Genomic DNA, 12,224 nt, shown 5'->3' on the forward strand with positions numbered 1-12,224 from the left:
GAAAATAGAAGTTACTTTAAACACATATATAAGCTGTGAGTAAATTTCATTTAAGTTAAAGTTAATGTATTCCATCTGGTGGTTAGTTCTACATAATTACTTACAACACTGATTACAATAAAACAAACATTTTTCAACTGAAAAAAAAATAAAACCTAACGAATCAAAGGTGGCTGTAAGAAGTGTATTATGATTCGATCCTTGCTTGATACACAAGTCCAGTAAAGGGTTCATCCGACCAAAGAACAGACTTTCTTGATGCTGAGAAATTATTTTGGAGCTATGACTACGTTTCAGTTCTTGGGAAATGAAACAAGAACGTTGAAAAGTTAGCTTATCAGTCAGAACTGTCATGAAGCACAGGCATCTTTTAGATGGCTATCACTCTATAGAATTGATTAATGACACTCTCTATCAATAAAGTTAATAAAGACGTTTTGTGCCTGTACAACATTTATCATCTATTGACTTTACTATCTGACTAAAAGTTAGTTAACATAGTTAAAATTAGAGTTTAGAAGTTTTGAATGATGAAAAACGGTTCAATCTTTTGTAAAAGATCCCCCAATACCACGGCGGTAAGTCTTCTGACTTCTAATGTTAGAAACCCAATGTGTAGCTTTGTGCTAAATTACAAATAAACCAGTCAGTATAGATATAGTTTTAATAAATAGATATCTAAGTAACAAGTAAACACATTCAATGTTAGTATATTGCACTAGCAATTCATATTTAATTTTACATTAATATCAAGGAAAAATCATAATAAAGCAACAATTATATTATCCGTCTAAATGTTTTGCAATAGAGAGTATGATAACATTTTGCATATATCGTAAATACTTGTTTTATTGGTGGTGTATAATATAGGTATCTATCTATAAATACTACTAAATGTATTTCCTGAAACGGCCCGGTATGGCCAAGTGGTTAAGGCACTCGACTCGTAATCTGAGGGTCTTTTAACACCAAACATGCTCGCCCTTTTAGCCATGGGACGACTATTGGTTGATAAAAGAGTAGCCTAAGAGTTGGCAGTGGGTGGTGATGACTAGCTGTCTTCCATCTAGTCTTACACTGCTAAATTAGGGACGGCTAGCACAGATAGCCCTCATGTAGCTTTGCGCGAAATTCAAACCAAACAAAAATAAATTTCCCGAATCATCGTAAATCTGAACTTGTTCTATTAAATTTACCCTAATAATTATTGTGAACAATTGACATAATTTTATACTCACACAAAATCGAACTGAATATTTATTAACCCATCTTATGTAAGATTCTGGATATGTGATATTTTCAATCTCAGTAGCACTTCATATTAACTAAAAGGTCAAGTAAGAAATTCTAATTTACAACTGCTGGTCAAGAGAAAGTTACCACTTTTCAGCAATTGCCTGATAAACAGTTACTCTTGGTTATAAAGTGTTCACAGCTAAGACAATGAAGTGTATGTTTGACCCTTGAAACTTTTGATAGAAGGCGGAGGTACGGCTGGCTCGTGCAAGATACTAATTTTGCAAAACTTTCCCGTATATTTCCTTTCCATGTTTTATGTTTAAGAATACATTGTAAACGGCAAAAAACAAAAAGCACACAAAAATAATATCACGTAAAAATAACTCCGTTAATTCTAAAACTGTTATTTCGCGGTAAGATGTCATATGGTTTTTCATGTCAACAACTCACAGGGTAATTGGTTTATTACGTTTAACGAATAAATTCGAATCCAATAAACTTTATGTATAGCTTATAAATAGCTTGAATAACACACCGATAACACTGGTTTCTAATAAGGAAAACTAGGGAGTGATGTTTAAATATGGAGCCCGGTACGGCTGCAGTGTTAGCAGTACCCAGTCATTTTTTCTGTGAGCCCTATTTATCTGTATCAGTCCAGCAAGCAATCGTGACCATGTATTTAGTACATCAACCACGTTAGTAAAGAGATATACACCAACCAAAGTGGTTGGTGGTAAAGGACGCATGTAGAGTTAAATGTGATAAGTTAAGGTAGTAAAAAATGATACAACAGGCATGCCATAAACAGAGGAATTATGCTGGTAACAAGAGTAATCCGATTGACAAGTTATTGATCATACAGATATTATAAAATATTGACATAAAGTATACTATTTATACATCTCAGGGGCAGAAAAAGTGCAGTATATAATGTCTTGTTTGTTTGTTTTTTTACTCTTAACATATAATTTCTGTTGGCTTTCGTAAACCAACTCAACGTGACAATTCAGTAAACTTAAATTCAAGCTAGTGTTCGCTTTGCGTGTACGTTTCATATGGCTGTAAAGTTCCCTGGAATTAGGTTAGCGCTGTCGAATAAATCAATGTTCATTCAAATGGCCAGGTGATTAGGGCGCTCGGTTCGTAATTGTTTGTTTGTTTGTTTTTTGAATTTCGCACAAAGCTACTCGAGGGCTATCTGTGCTAGCCGTCCCTAATTTAGCAGTGTAAGACTAGAGGGAAGACAGCTAGTCATCACCACTCACCGCCAACTCTTTGGATACTCTTCTTACCAACGAATAGTGGGATTGACCGTCATATTATAACGCCCCCACGGCTGACAGGGCGAGCATGTTTGGCGCCAAGAGGATGCGAACCCGCGACCCTCAGATTACGAGTCGCACGCCCTAACACGCTTGGCCATGCCGGGCCCAGGTTCGTAATCTTTCAGCCATGGATGTAATATTTTGTGACGGTCAATCCAACTATTCGTTGATAAAAGAGTAGCCCAGGAGTTGGCGGTGGGTGGTGATAACTAGCTGCCTTTCTCTAGTCTTAACACGAAATTTAAAACAATCAAATCACTCAAATAAGGGACATGATAGTTTTAGTACACTAACTATATGAAGATAAGGAATATATTCTCAATTATAATTCTAATCAATAAAAACATTGAAAAAGTATATCCCTGAAGAGGTGGAATTTTGATGCTCACTTTTATCAGAAATAAGCCCACTTTAACATCATTATGAGGTGAACTCTGTTAATACACTCTATCATCTACCATTGACAAAGAATCTGGTGGAATAGCTGTTTCTGAGACATACAATAAGTAGCTCATAGATGGATTTTCCTTGTTCTTTGTTGTTTCCTAAAAAACCTCCAAAATATTAGACACGAGGAAAAACTTACAACCAAAAGTTTGTTTGTTTGTAGTTAGACACAAAGCAACACAATGAGCTATTTGTGCTTTACCCAAAACTAGTATCAAAACTTGTATTATATCGTTGTAAATCCGCATACATAACGCTATGCCACTGGTGGGCAACAAGCAAAAGAGGTTAATGATGCAGATGTGAATTATGACACAGAGTTTTGTGCGTATACCAGTATAATTTTGTGTAGCCGCTACGTATAAGCTATACTGTTATATTTATGAACCATTACAAAGTTTTTATATATATAATTCGATATGTAAGTTGTTGGGATCGAGCTACGAGCCTTAGCTTTATAAGTTTTCAAGCTTACCACTAAACCACAGAATAATTACACCTCAAAAACATGGATTAAAGTGGGATAGAAAGTTCCGGAACGACACTCTGCCTCTTGAGGATTAAAGACATTAGCACTCCTGGTCATTTTACTGGATCATGTTGTGATCCACATTACCGTGATAAAGTAGGGCGCAAAAGATAGGACGACTGCATTCAAAATTGAAATTTAGCCACTGACCGAAACTCGAATTCTAGTATTATAATCTCTCAGGCTTAGCACTCAAACAACGAGGCACTAGAAAGAGTAACGGACGTTGTATATTCACACTCACATGATTATCAAACAGCAAATCTTACGCTGATGTAAACTAGTTTAATAACAGTAAGCGTTTAGCATGCAACTTGTTAAGTTTGTTTGTAGTTGATTAAACTACACCAACGGTTATCTTTTCTTTGTTCACCATAGGTATGGAAACCTGTTCGTGGTTTAGTAACTTTGCAGGCATGTGCAACTTGTTAAGAAAGTTAAAGAAAAAGTAAGACTACTAAGGCATGTGCAACTTGTTGAGAAAGTTAAAGAAAAAGTAAGACTGTTAAGGCATGTGCAACTTGTTGAGAAAGCTAAAGAAAAAGTAAGACTGTTAAGGCATGTGCAACTTGTTGAGAAAGCTAAAGAAAAAGTAAGACTGTTAATAGATTTGACAAATTAATAAATTAATTAAAGAGTAAATTAAATTAATAAATAAATGTTGTAGGAAAATTTTCATTGAATCTTACTGCGGTGAAGGAAAATGTTGTCTACCTCTAGTGCCCCCCTCTAGTACAGCGGCAAATCTCCGGATTTACAACGCTAAAATCAGATATTCGATTCCCCTCAGTGGGCTCAGCAAATAGCCTGATGCGGCTTTGCTATAAGAGAAACACAAACACACACTATCTCTAGTATTTATTTAAAATGTTATTACATCTTCCTCTTAGTCTATCGCTACGAATACAAGGATATATTAATTCCTTTGTCTCCTCAGCTGTAATAATATTCTGTACCAAGTTATCTACCCATGCATACTGGTTAGAACATAATCTTAATGAACCTTGAAGAATATATGTGAGTGAAGAACAAAAATAACAGCCCTGTGTCTATCAAGTCTAATTTATATCAGTGTTCTTGGCATGCATGGCTCCATCTTCAGCGATTCATGCAGATGTTACCTGGTTGACAACCGAAATCAGTAGGTTTTACATGCGGTTTACTGGGGACTTAAAAAATACAAGTTAGTATCTAATATACATATTTTACTCACCGTTTAGATAATACAAATCAGTATCTAACATATGTATTTTACTAAATATATATTTGTTACTGAGCAACATGACATAAAATCCATTGTTGGAAAGCATTGGTATCAAAATGGACTTATTGTTCTACACGTTAGAATTTGTTACATAAGCAGCCGTTTCTTCTATGGAAAGACACGCATATGCACGTATGTCTGTGATTTTTAGTTGTAATATAAGGAACCACGCCTTTTCTATGTGGTTCTTCACGAGCTTGCCTTATTAAAAAGATGCAAAAACTCACTCGCACACCCACATGTATAAGTAAAAGTACCCAGGTGCACACTCTCAGGGTCCACTTAGTGTGGTGCAAAATATGAGATTTCTATGGTTTTTTTGGCTTTTAAGGCTATGGCGGTCACATATCCTTTTCTATGAATTTATAGCTGAAGCTAGCAACTTGAGTAATAAATGCAGATTGCATAAGGTAATTGGTATGCAAGAAACAATTACCGAATAACTGAAGTGAGTGATTTAAGCAACGAATTAAAATAGCATAAGAAATACATGGTTAAGATTTAGAGGGATTACACCCTCACATTTGGGTTTTGTACCGACTTAACCTTTCACGATTTATAATGCTGTCACCCTTCACAGAAAGACTTTTTGGTTATATTATTGGTTTTGCCTAATAAGATTTATAATGCTGGCATCCTTCACAGAAATATTTTTTAGTTATATTCTTGTTTTTGCCTTATAAGATTTATAGTGATGGCACCCTTCACAGAAATATTTTTTATTGTGTTACTGTCTTGGTTGGCATGTCTTAAAATGATTACATCCTCTATAGAAAGACTTTATGGTTCTGTTCTGTTTGGTAGGATTTAAAATGATGTCGCTGTTCAGGAAACACTAAGTTTCACATAGATTTGAGTTTTGTGGTTATGTCACAAAATGTTAAACTTGCTAGTTACACAAGTTCTCTGCAATGATTATGTTTTAATATCATAAGACCACACAAAACGTCTTTCGTGTTCTTCGATAAATAAAGTGTATATGGTTTAGGTTCGTCAAGCTTACAATAACACCTTTAATGTTTTGTTACGTGAGGTATATTTACCATTGTCAAAAATAAAAGTCTGGGTAATGAAGAGCTCTGGTGACACTGCTGTATACTGGTAAAATAATGTTTATAACACTAAAAGTAATAGTCTGGGTAATGAAGAGCTCTGGTGACACTGCTGTATACTGGTAAAATAATGTTTATAACACTAGTCTGGGTAAAGTAATAGTCTGGGTAATGAAGAGTTCTGGTGACACTGCTGTATACTGGTAAAATAATGTTTATAACACTAAAAGTAATAGTCTGGGTAATGAAGAGCTCTGGTGACACTGCTGTATACTGGTAAAATAATGTTTATAACACTAAAAGTAATAGTCTGGGTAATGAAGAGCTCTGGTGACACTGCTGTATACTGGTAAAATAATGTTTATAACACTAAAAGTAATAGTCTGGGTAATGAAGAGCTCTCCGGTGACACTGCTGTATACTGGTAAAATAATGTTTATAACACTAAAAGTAATAGTCTGGGTAATGAAGAGCTCTGGTGACACTGCTGTATACTGGTAAAATAATGTTTATAACACTAAAAGTAATAGTCTGGGTAATGAAGAGCTCTGGTGACACTGCTGTATACTGGTAAAATAATGAGCTACTGGTAAAATAATGTTTATAACACTAAAAGTAATAGTCTGGGTAATGAAGAGCTCTGGTGACACTGCTGTATACTGGTAAAATAATGTTTATAACACTGAAAGTAATAGTCTGGGTAATGAAGAGCTCTGGTGACACTGCTGTATACTGGTAAAATAATGTTTATAACACTAAAAGTAATAGTCTGGGTAATGAAGAGCTCTGGTGACACTGCTGTATACTGGTAAAATAATGTTTATAACACTGTTTATAACACTAAAAGTAATAGTACTAAAAGTAATAGCTGGGTAATGAAGAGCTCTGGTGACACTGCTGTATACTGGTAAAATAATGTTTATAACACTAAAAGTAATAGTCTGGGTAATGAAGAGTCTGGGTAATGAAGAGTTCTGGTGACACTGCTGTATACTGGTAAAATAATGTTTATAACACTAAAAGTAATAGTCTGGGTAATGAAGAGCTCTGGTGACACTGCTGTATACTGGTAAAATAATGTTTATAACACTAAAAGTAATAGTCTGGGTAATGAAGAGCTCTGGTGACACTGCTGTATACTGGTAAAATAATGTTTATAACACTGAACTATGGGTAAAATTAAAAACCAGTCCATAAATATTCAACTGATAGGACACTGGTTCTTACTTTTTCCAAATGATTTCAGGATAATTTTTTTGTTTGAAGTTAAGCACAAAGTTACACAATGGGCCATCTGTGCTCTGACCACCGCGGGTATCGGTTTCTAGCGTTGTAAGTCCAAAGACATATTGTTGTAAACTAATATAAAATGTAATAAATAGAAGCGCATACTTTTTATCTCATTAGATCATTAAATATTAACTATTTTAACGTTAATACAAGCGTATTGTTTGGAAGCAAAATTATGCGAATCATTACTCACCTTACTGCCCTAATTTTAATAGAACCAATATAAGGGCATTGATTCCGAGGTTAAAAACAAATTATTAAACACATTAGCAAAACGTTTTCCATAATTCTGAATGACTGAAGCAAAAGTTGAAAATAATTACAATGCACTTGTTTAATCCGGCGCACGTCTTAAGTTTATTATATATATATATATATCGCTTAAACCACCTATATATACAGTTTGTATATCGGCACTAAACATAACAGCTTTAGTTTGGTTGATATATTACAAGTTATTTTCCTTTGCTTTCACTCGTTGACGGCCCGGCATGGCCAAGCGTGCTAAAGCGTGCGACTCGTAATTTCAGGGTCGCGGATTCGCGCCAAACATGTTCGCCCTTTCAGCCGTGGGGAGCGTTATAATGTGACGGTCAATCCCACTATTCGTTGGTAAAAGAGTATCCCAAGAGTTGGCGGTGGGTGGTGATGACTAGCTGCCTTCCCTCTAGTCTTTCACTGCTAAATTAGGGACAGCTAGCGTAGATAGGCCCTCGAGTAGCTTTGTGCGAAATTCAAAAACAAACAAACAAACAATCACTCGTTGACTTTTCTAATATGTATAATCAAAAACTTAACATACTATAACAATAGATTATAGAAGCAAAAGTACTCATACTAACAAAATATTTGCCATAGAAATTTCAATAACTAGTAAGATTTATGTTTCAAAAATATTGCCAATTTTAGTTTTATATCGTTCAAAATATCTGTGATTCACTTTAACCTCTCTTAATTTGTTATTTAACCGCTTATTTTCACACTCGCGCTAAGCAGTGACGTATGCAGGCAGTGTGACGTAAAAATGTTTCCTATATATATATATATATATACACGTTTCCGATCAACAAAAATTGCTACTAGTTTTTTACGTTTACCAATAATGTTTGTTGTGAAACAATTACGTGTATATGTAGTTCTATCAATACCAATAGCGTATTCAGGTTTTCTAAAGTTACGTTACCTTCACGCAAATAACGTGTAGTGCCTTGCACTACAGTTCATGACAGATTTTATCACACAAAATATCAAAGTAAACAGTTGTAAAATGTGGAAAGGGTAAGAAGGAAGCTGTCTTTTAAAAATGAAAATTACTCACTAATTACACTTTGTTGAACATTAACTTCACAGTTCGTAAAATCTGGGTTAAAATAAATGTAAAGTATTATTTCTATAACACTATGTAACATAAATTTTGTTCCTGGATAGTATGCTTTATTTCTTAATTGCTTATGTTGTAAATGTACAGAAAATGGCCGTTATTCCCTTCAAACTTTGGTTTTGTGACCTGGATAATGAAATTTAGAAATTAACCTATTTTCTGTGTAAAAACGGGCAAATTTGCACATTTTCATTTACATAAGGTCTGAATAAAACAACATATTAATCCAAATTTACATATATTTATACTAAAGTTATACAAAAATGTTTAGAAGTGAGTATTTTTTCAAAATTTGCGACTGTAATGTAAATCACTTTCATGTATCAGCTCCCAAATATAGTCTCCCACCATGTTTTGTTATACACTCCCAGATCACAAAAGCAAAGTTTGAAGGGAAAAATAGTTCTTTTCCATTTACTTTAGGCATAAACAATTGGGAAATAACACTTTCTGCCCAGGAACAAGAAAAAATACAAATTTTGTTACATAGTGTAATGATTTATACACATCTGAATACGGCGACATTTGTCTTTCCATTTAGAATTAATAACTGATAAATTGTTCAAGATTCAATTTAATTTATCTTGCAAAGGTGTCTACAGGTGGCACTACATATGAACTAAACACGAAGAGACATACACTCGTATCGCAGCAGATTGATTGCCCAGGAACTTCTTAACTACACCTTTGTGCAAATTAATTGAAACAAGACAGAAAATTACGATTTTTTCAATTTTTTGCGTTTTATTTCTGAGAATCCAAAAATTACTCACAAATTAATACGTGATATGACCGCCTTTATTTTTCAGAAGATCATTAATCCGCTTTGACATCGAGTCCACGAGTTGACTGCAATCTTTATTCATTTTTGGATCGCGATACCACACCTCAATTATGGCCTCAATTAGCTTATCTTTCGTAGTACAGTCTTTCTTTCCAAATCGCCCAAAGATTTTCAATAGGATTTAAGTCCGGAGAGTTTCCAGGCCAGTCCAGCACCTTTATTTGCGTTGTAGTCATAAAAGTTTTCACAAGTTTCGATGTGTGGCACGGAGACAGATCTTGCTGAAAAATGCCAGATCCATCTGGAAATATCTTTTTCAATTCTGGAACGATTCTTCTCTGCAAAACTTCAATGTACTGTGGTCCTCACATCATATCTTCTACGATATGTAAGCCTTCGACGCCATAGTAGCTGAAAAAGCCCCAAAACATCTTCTTCAAGGGATGTTTTACGAACTGATTGATGTGAGATTCTCGAAGTTTCTCACTTGGAGATCTGCGAACATGCAGTCTTCTTAGACCCTGTACGAAGAAATGAGTCTCGTCACTGAATAACACCTTCCTCCATTGTTCTTGCGTCCATTTCTTGTATTTCAGACCCCATTGATACCGTTTTTTTCTTCATTGCGTTGGTAAGAAGTTGTTTTTTGACTGGTCTTCTTGCCCTTCCACTGACATCAAGAAGCCTACGACGAACCGTTGAAGAGCTGACCTTTATTCCTTTGACCTCCAAATCTCTTTTTATGGCGTCACTTGTTTTCCGTGGATCTTTCACACTCTCTCTAACCACGTACGTGTCGTCTCTTGGCGTTGTTTTCCTTTTTCGGCCATATCTTCCTTTGCGCTTCGGACTGATAGATCCGGTACTCACCTTGGCCTTGATAACATGGCTGACGGTCGATAGGCTAACACCAACAACGTCCGCGATTTCCCTGTAAGACATGCCGGTGTACTCGTGCAGTGTCCCAATCTTTGTACGCTTTCTAGGAGTCACGTCCATTGTGCATGACGGCTGAAAGACGACTGATTAGCAGTAAAACAAATAGCCTCACTTTTGAGAAAAGTCTAACGCAATTTTGAATGGCGTAATATTCCTCAAAATTTCGTCATATATCCCAAAAATAGATCGACCGTCCTGCAAAACACAGCTAATGACGCCGTCCGTCTGAAAAAATGACTATTAAAGGAAATCAGCAGGTCCAGCGAGCCTACACAGGCTGCCATGCTGAAAATATTAAAAAATTACTATTTGTTTCAATTCATTTGCACAAAGGTGTATATGTGTCATTGGACATACACCATGGTTTACGTTTCTTTTTGAGCTGTCCGCCGAGAGCTCTTACTTCTTGCAGTCATTTGCATAATTTATGTAAAAATGGTCAAAGAAAGTCAGTAATTTTACCTGACATTCCCTCCTTCTTTCTTTTTATGGGGTAAATACGAGACTAATGGTCTAAATGACAAATTTGAAGATCGCAGGTAATGCTGAAACAATTTAAACGCCAGTATAATTGCATGATGTCCGAATCTGATTCATGATTTTTCAGAACATTTCTGAAAAGACACAGCAAACTGTAGTCGTGATTTGATAAATTTAAAGCATCGTCAACACTAACAGCAAGTGTCGCCTCCATTCGAGTGTAATAATTATTACCGAAATGTGATTCACTTCATCAAATGATATGATAGTATTTTTTTATCAGATATTTGGTAATTTCAACATATCAAACACTTTACGCGACATATAAGCTACACGGACATACCTCATGATTCTAAAGGCGCAGCTGGCCCTACATAGCCAGGTGAGTTAAGGAGTTCGCCTAATAATTTGAGAGTCGTGAGTTCAATCTCCGTCACATTAAACATGCTCGCCCTTTCAGGCATGGAGACGTTATAATATGACTGTCAATCCCACTATTAGTTGGTAAAAGAGTAGCCCTAGAGTTGGCGGTGGGTGGTGATGTCATAATCTATAAACAAATACAGTGTTCATCCAATAGCAGCCAAGTGTCAATGCCCTCTATCTAACTACATCAAATATGGTTTTTAAAAATGCACACTTCCAGGAGAGAAAAACTGTTATTTTATTTTACAAAAACGTTTCGAGCAACTGCGTTTTATCAGGTTACTTAAAAACTGTGCCTTTTTTTTCCTAATGGCCCAGCATGGCCAAGCGTGTTAAGGCGTTCGACTCGTAATCCGAGGGTCGTGGGTTCGAATTCAGGTCGCACAAAATATGCTCGCCCTTTCAGCCGTGGGGGCGTTATAATGTTACAGTCAATCCCACTATTCGTTGGTAATAAGAGTAGCCCAAGAGTTGGCGGTAGGTGGTGATGGCTAGCTGCCTTCCCTCTAGTCTTACACTGCTAAATTAGGGACAGCTAGCGCGGGTAGCCCTCGAGTAACTTTGCGCGAAATTCAAAACAAAAACAAACGTTTCTTTCTTAAATGTGTTTTTATAAAAATAAAATTTTTGTGGTAAGGCAGATATTAGTTTCCGTTACTCTTTCTTTGTGTGTGTGCTTCCAGCAGAGTTAGTATTGTATCAAAGAACCATTTTAAGCTTGTATTATGTTACTCCATATGTCTTTTCATCAGCGTTAATATGATATTTTTTCCCTTTGCGATGGTTAGAAAAATGTTAATAGGTGAAAGAAGAGTCTCATTTTTCATTTAGAAATCTTGTACCAGTGGTCTTCCAATACCAGATTAAAACGGTAGGCTATTATCAAATAAAAGTTTCGGGATAATATCGGGTTAGGTTGCATTACAGCACCTAGAAGCGGTGGCAAAGAGAGATAAGTGATTTGTTGGTGTTAAAGTTACCCAAAAATGTGCTTTAGTCTCCAACACAGACACCTCAACTAAAGGAAAATATTCATTAAATACTAGGTCACCAACCGTTAAGATG

The 12,224-nt window shown here is 35.7% G+C and overlaps 1 protein-coding gene across 3 annotated transcripts in view; it reads right to left on the reverse strand.

The window, feature by feature from the left end:
• The window catches only part of LOC143223415 (17-beta-hydroxysteroid dehydrogenase 13-like), an 86,185-nt gene that overhangs the window by 15,512 nt on the left and 58,449 nt on the right, over positions 1 to 12,224 (reverse strand). The window lies entirely within an intron of this gene.

This window comes from Tachypleus tridentatus, chromosome 8 (assembly GCF_004210375.1).
Source record: "Tachypleus tridentatus isolate NWPU-2018 chromosome 8, ASM421037v1, whole genome shotgun sequence".
In the NCBI taxonomy this organism is placed as follows: Eukaryota; Metazoa; Arthropoda; class Merostomata; order Xiphosura; family Limulidae; genus Tachypleus; species Tachypleus tridentatus.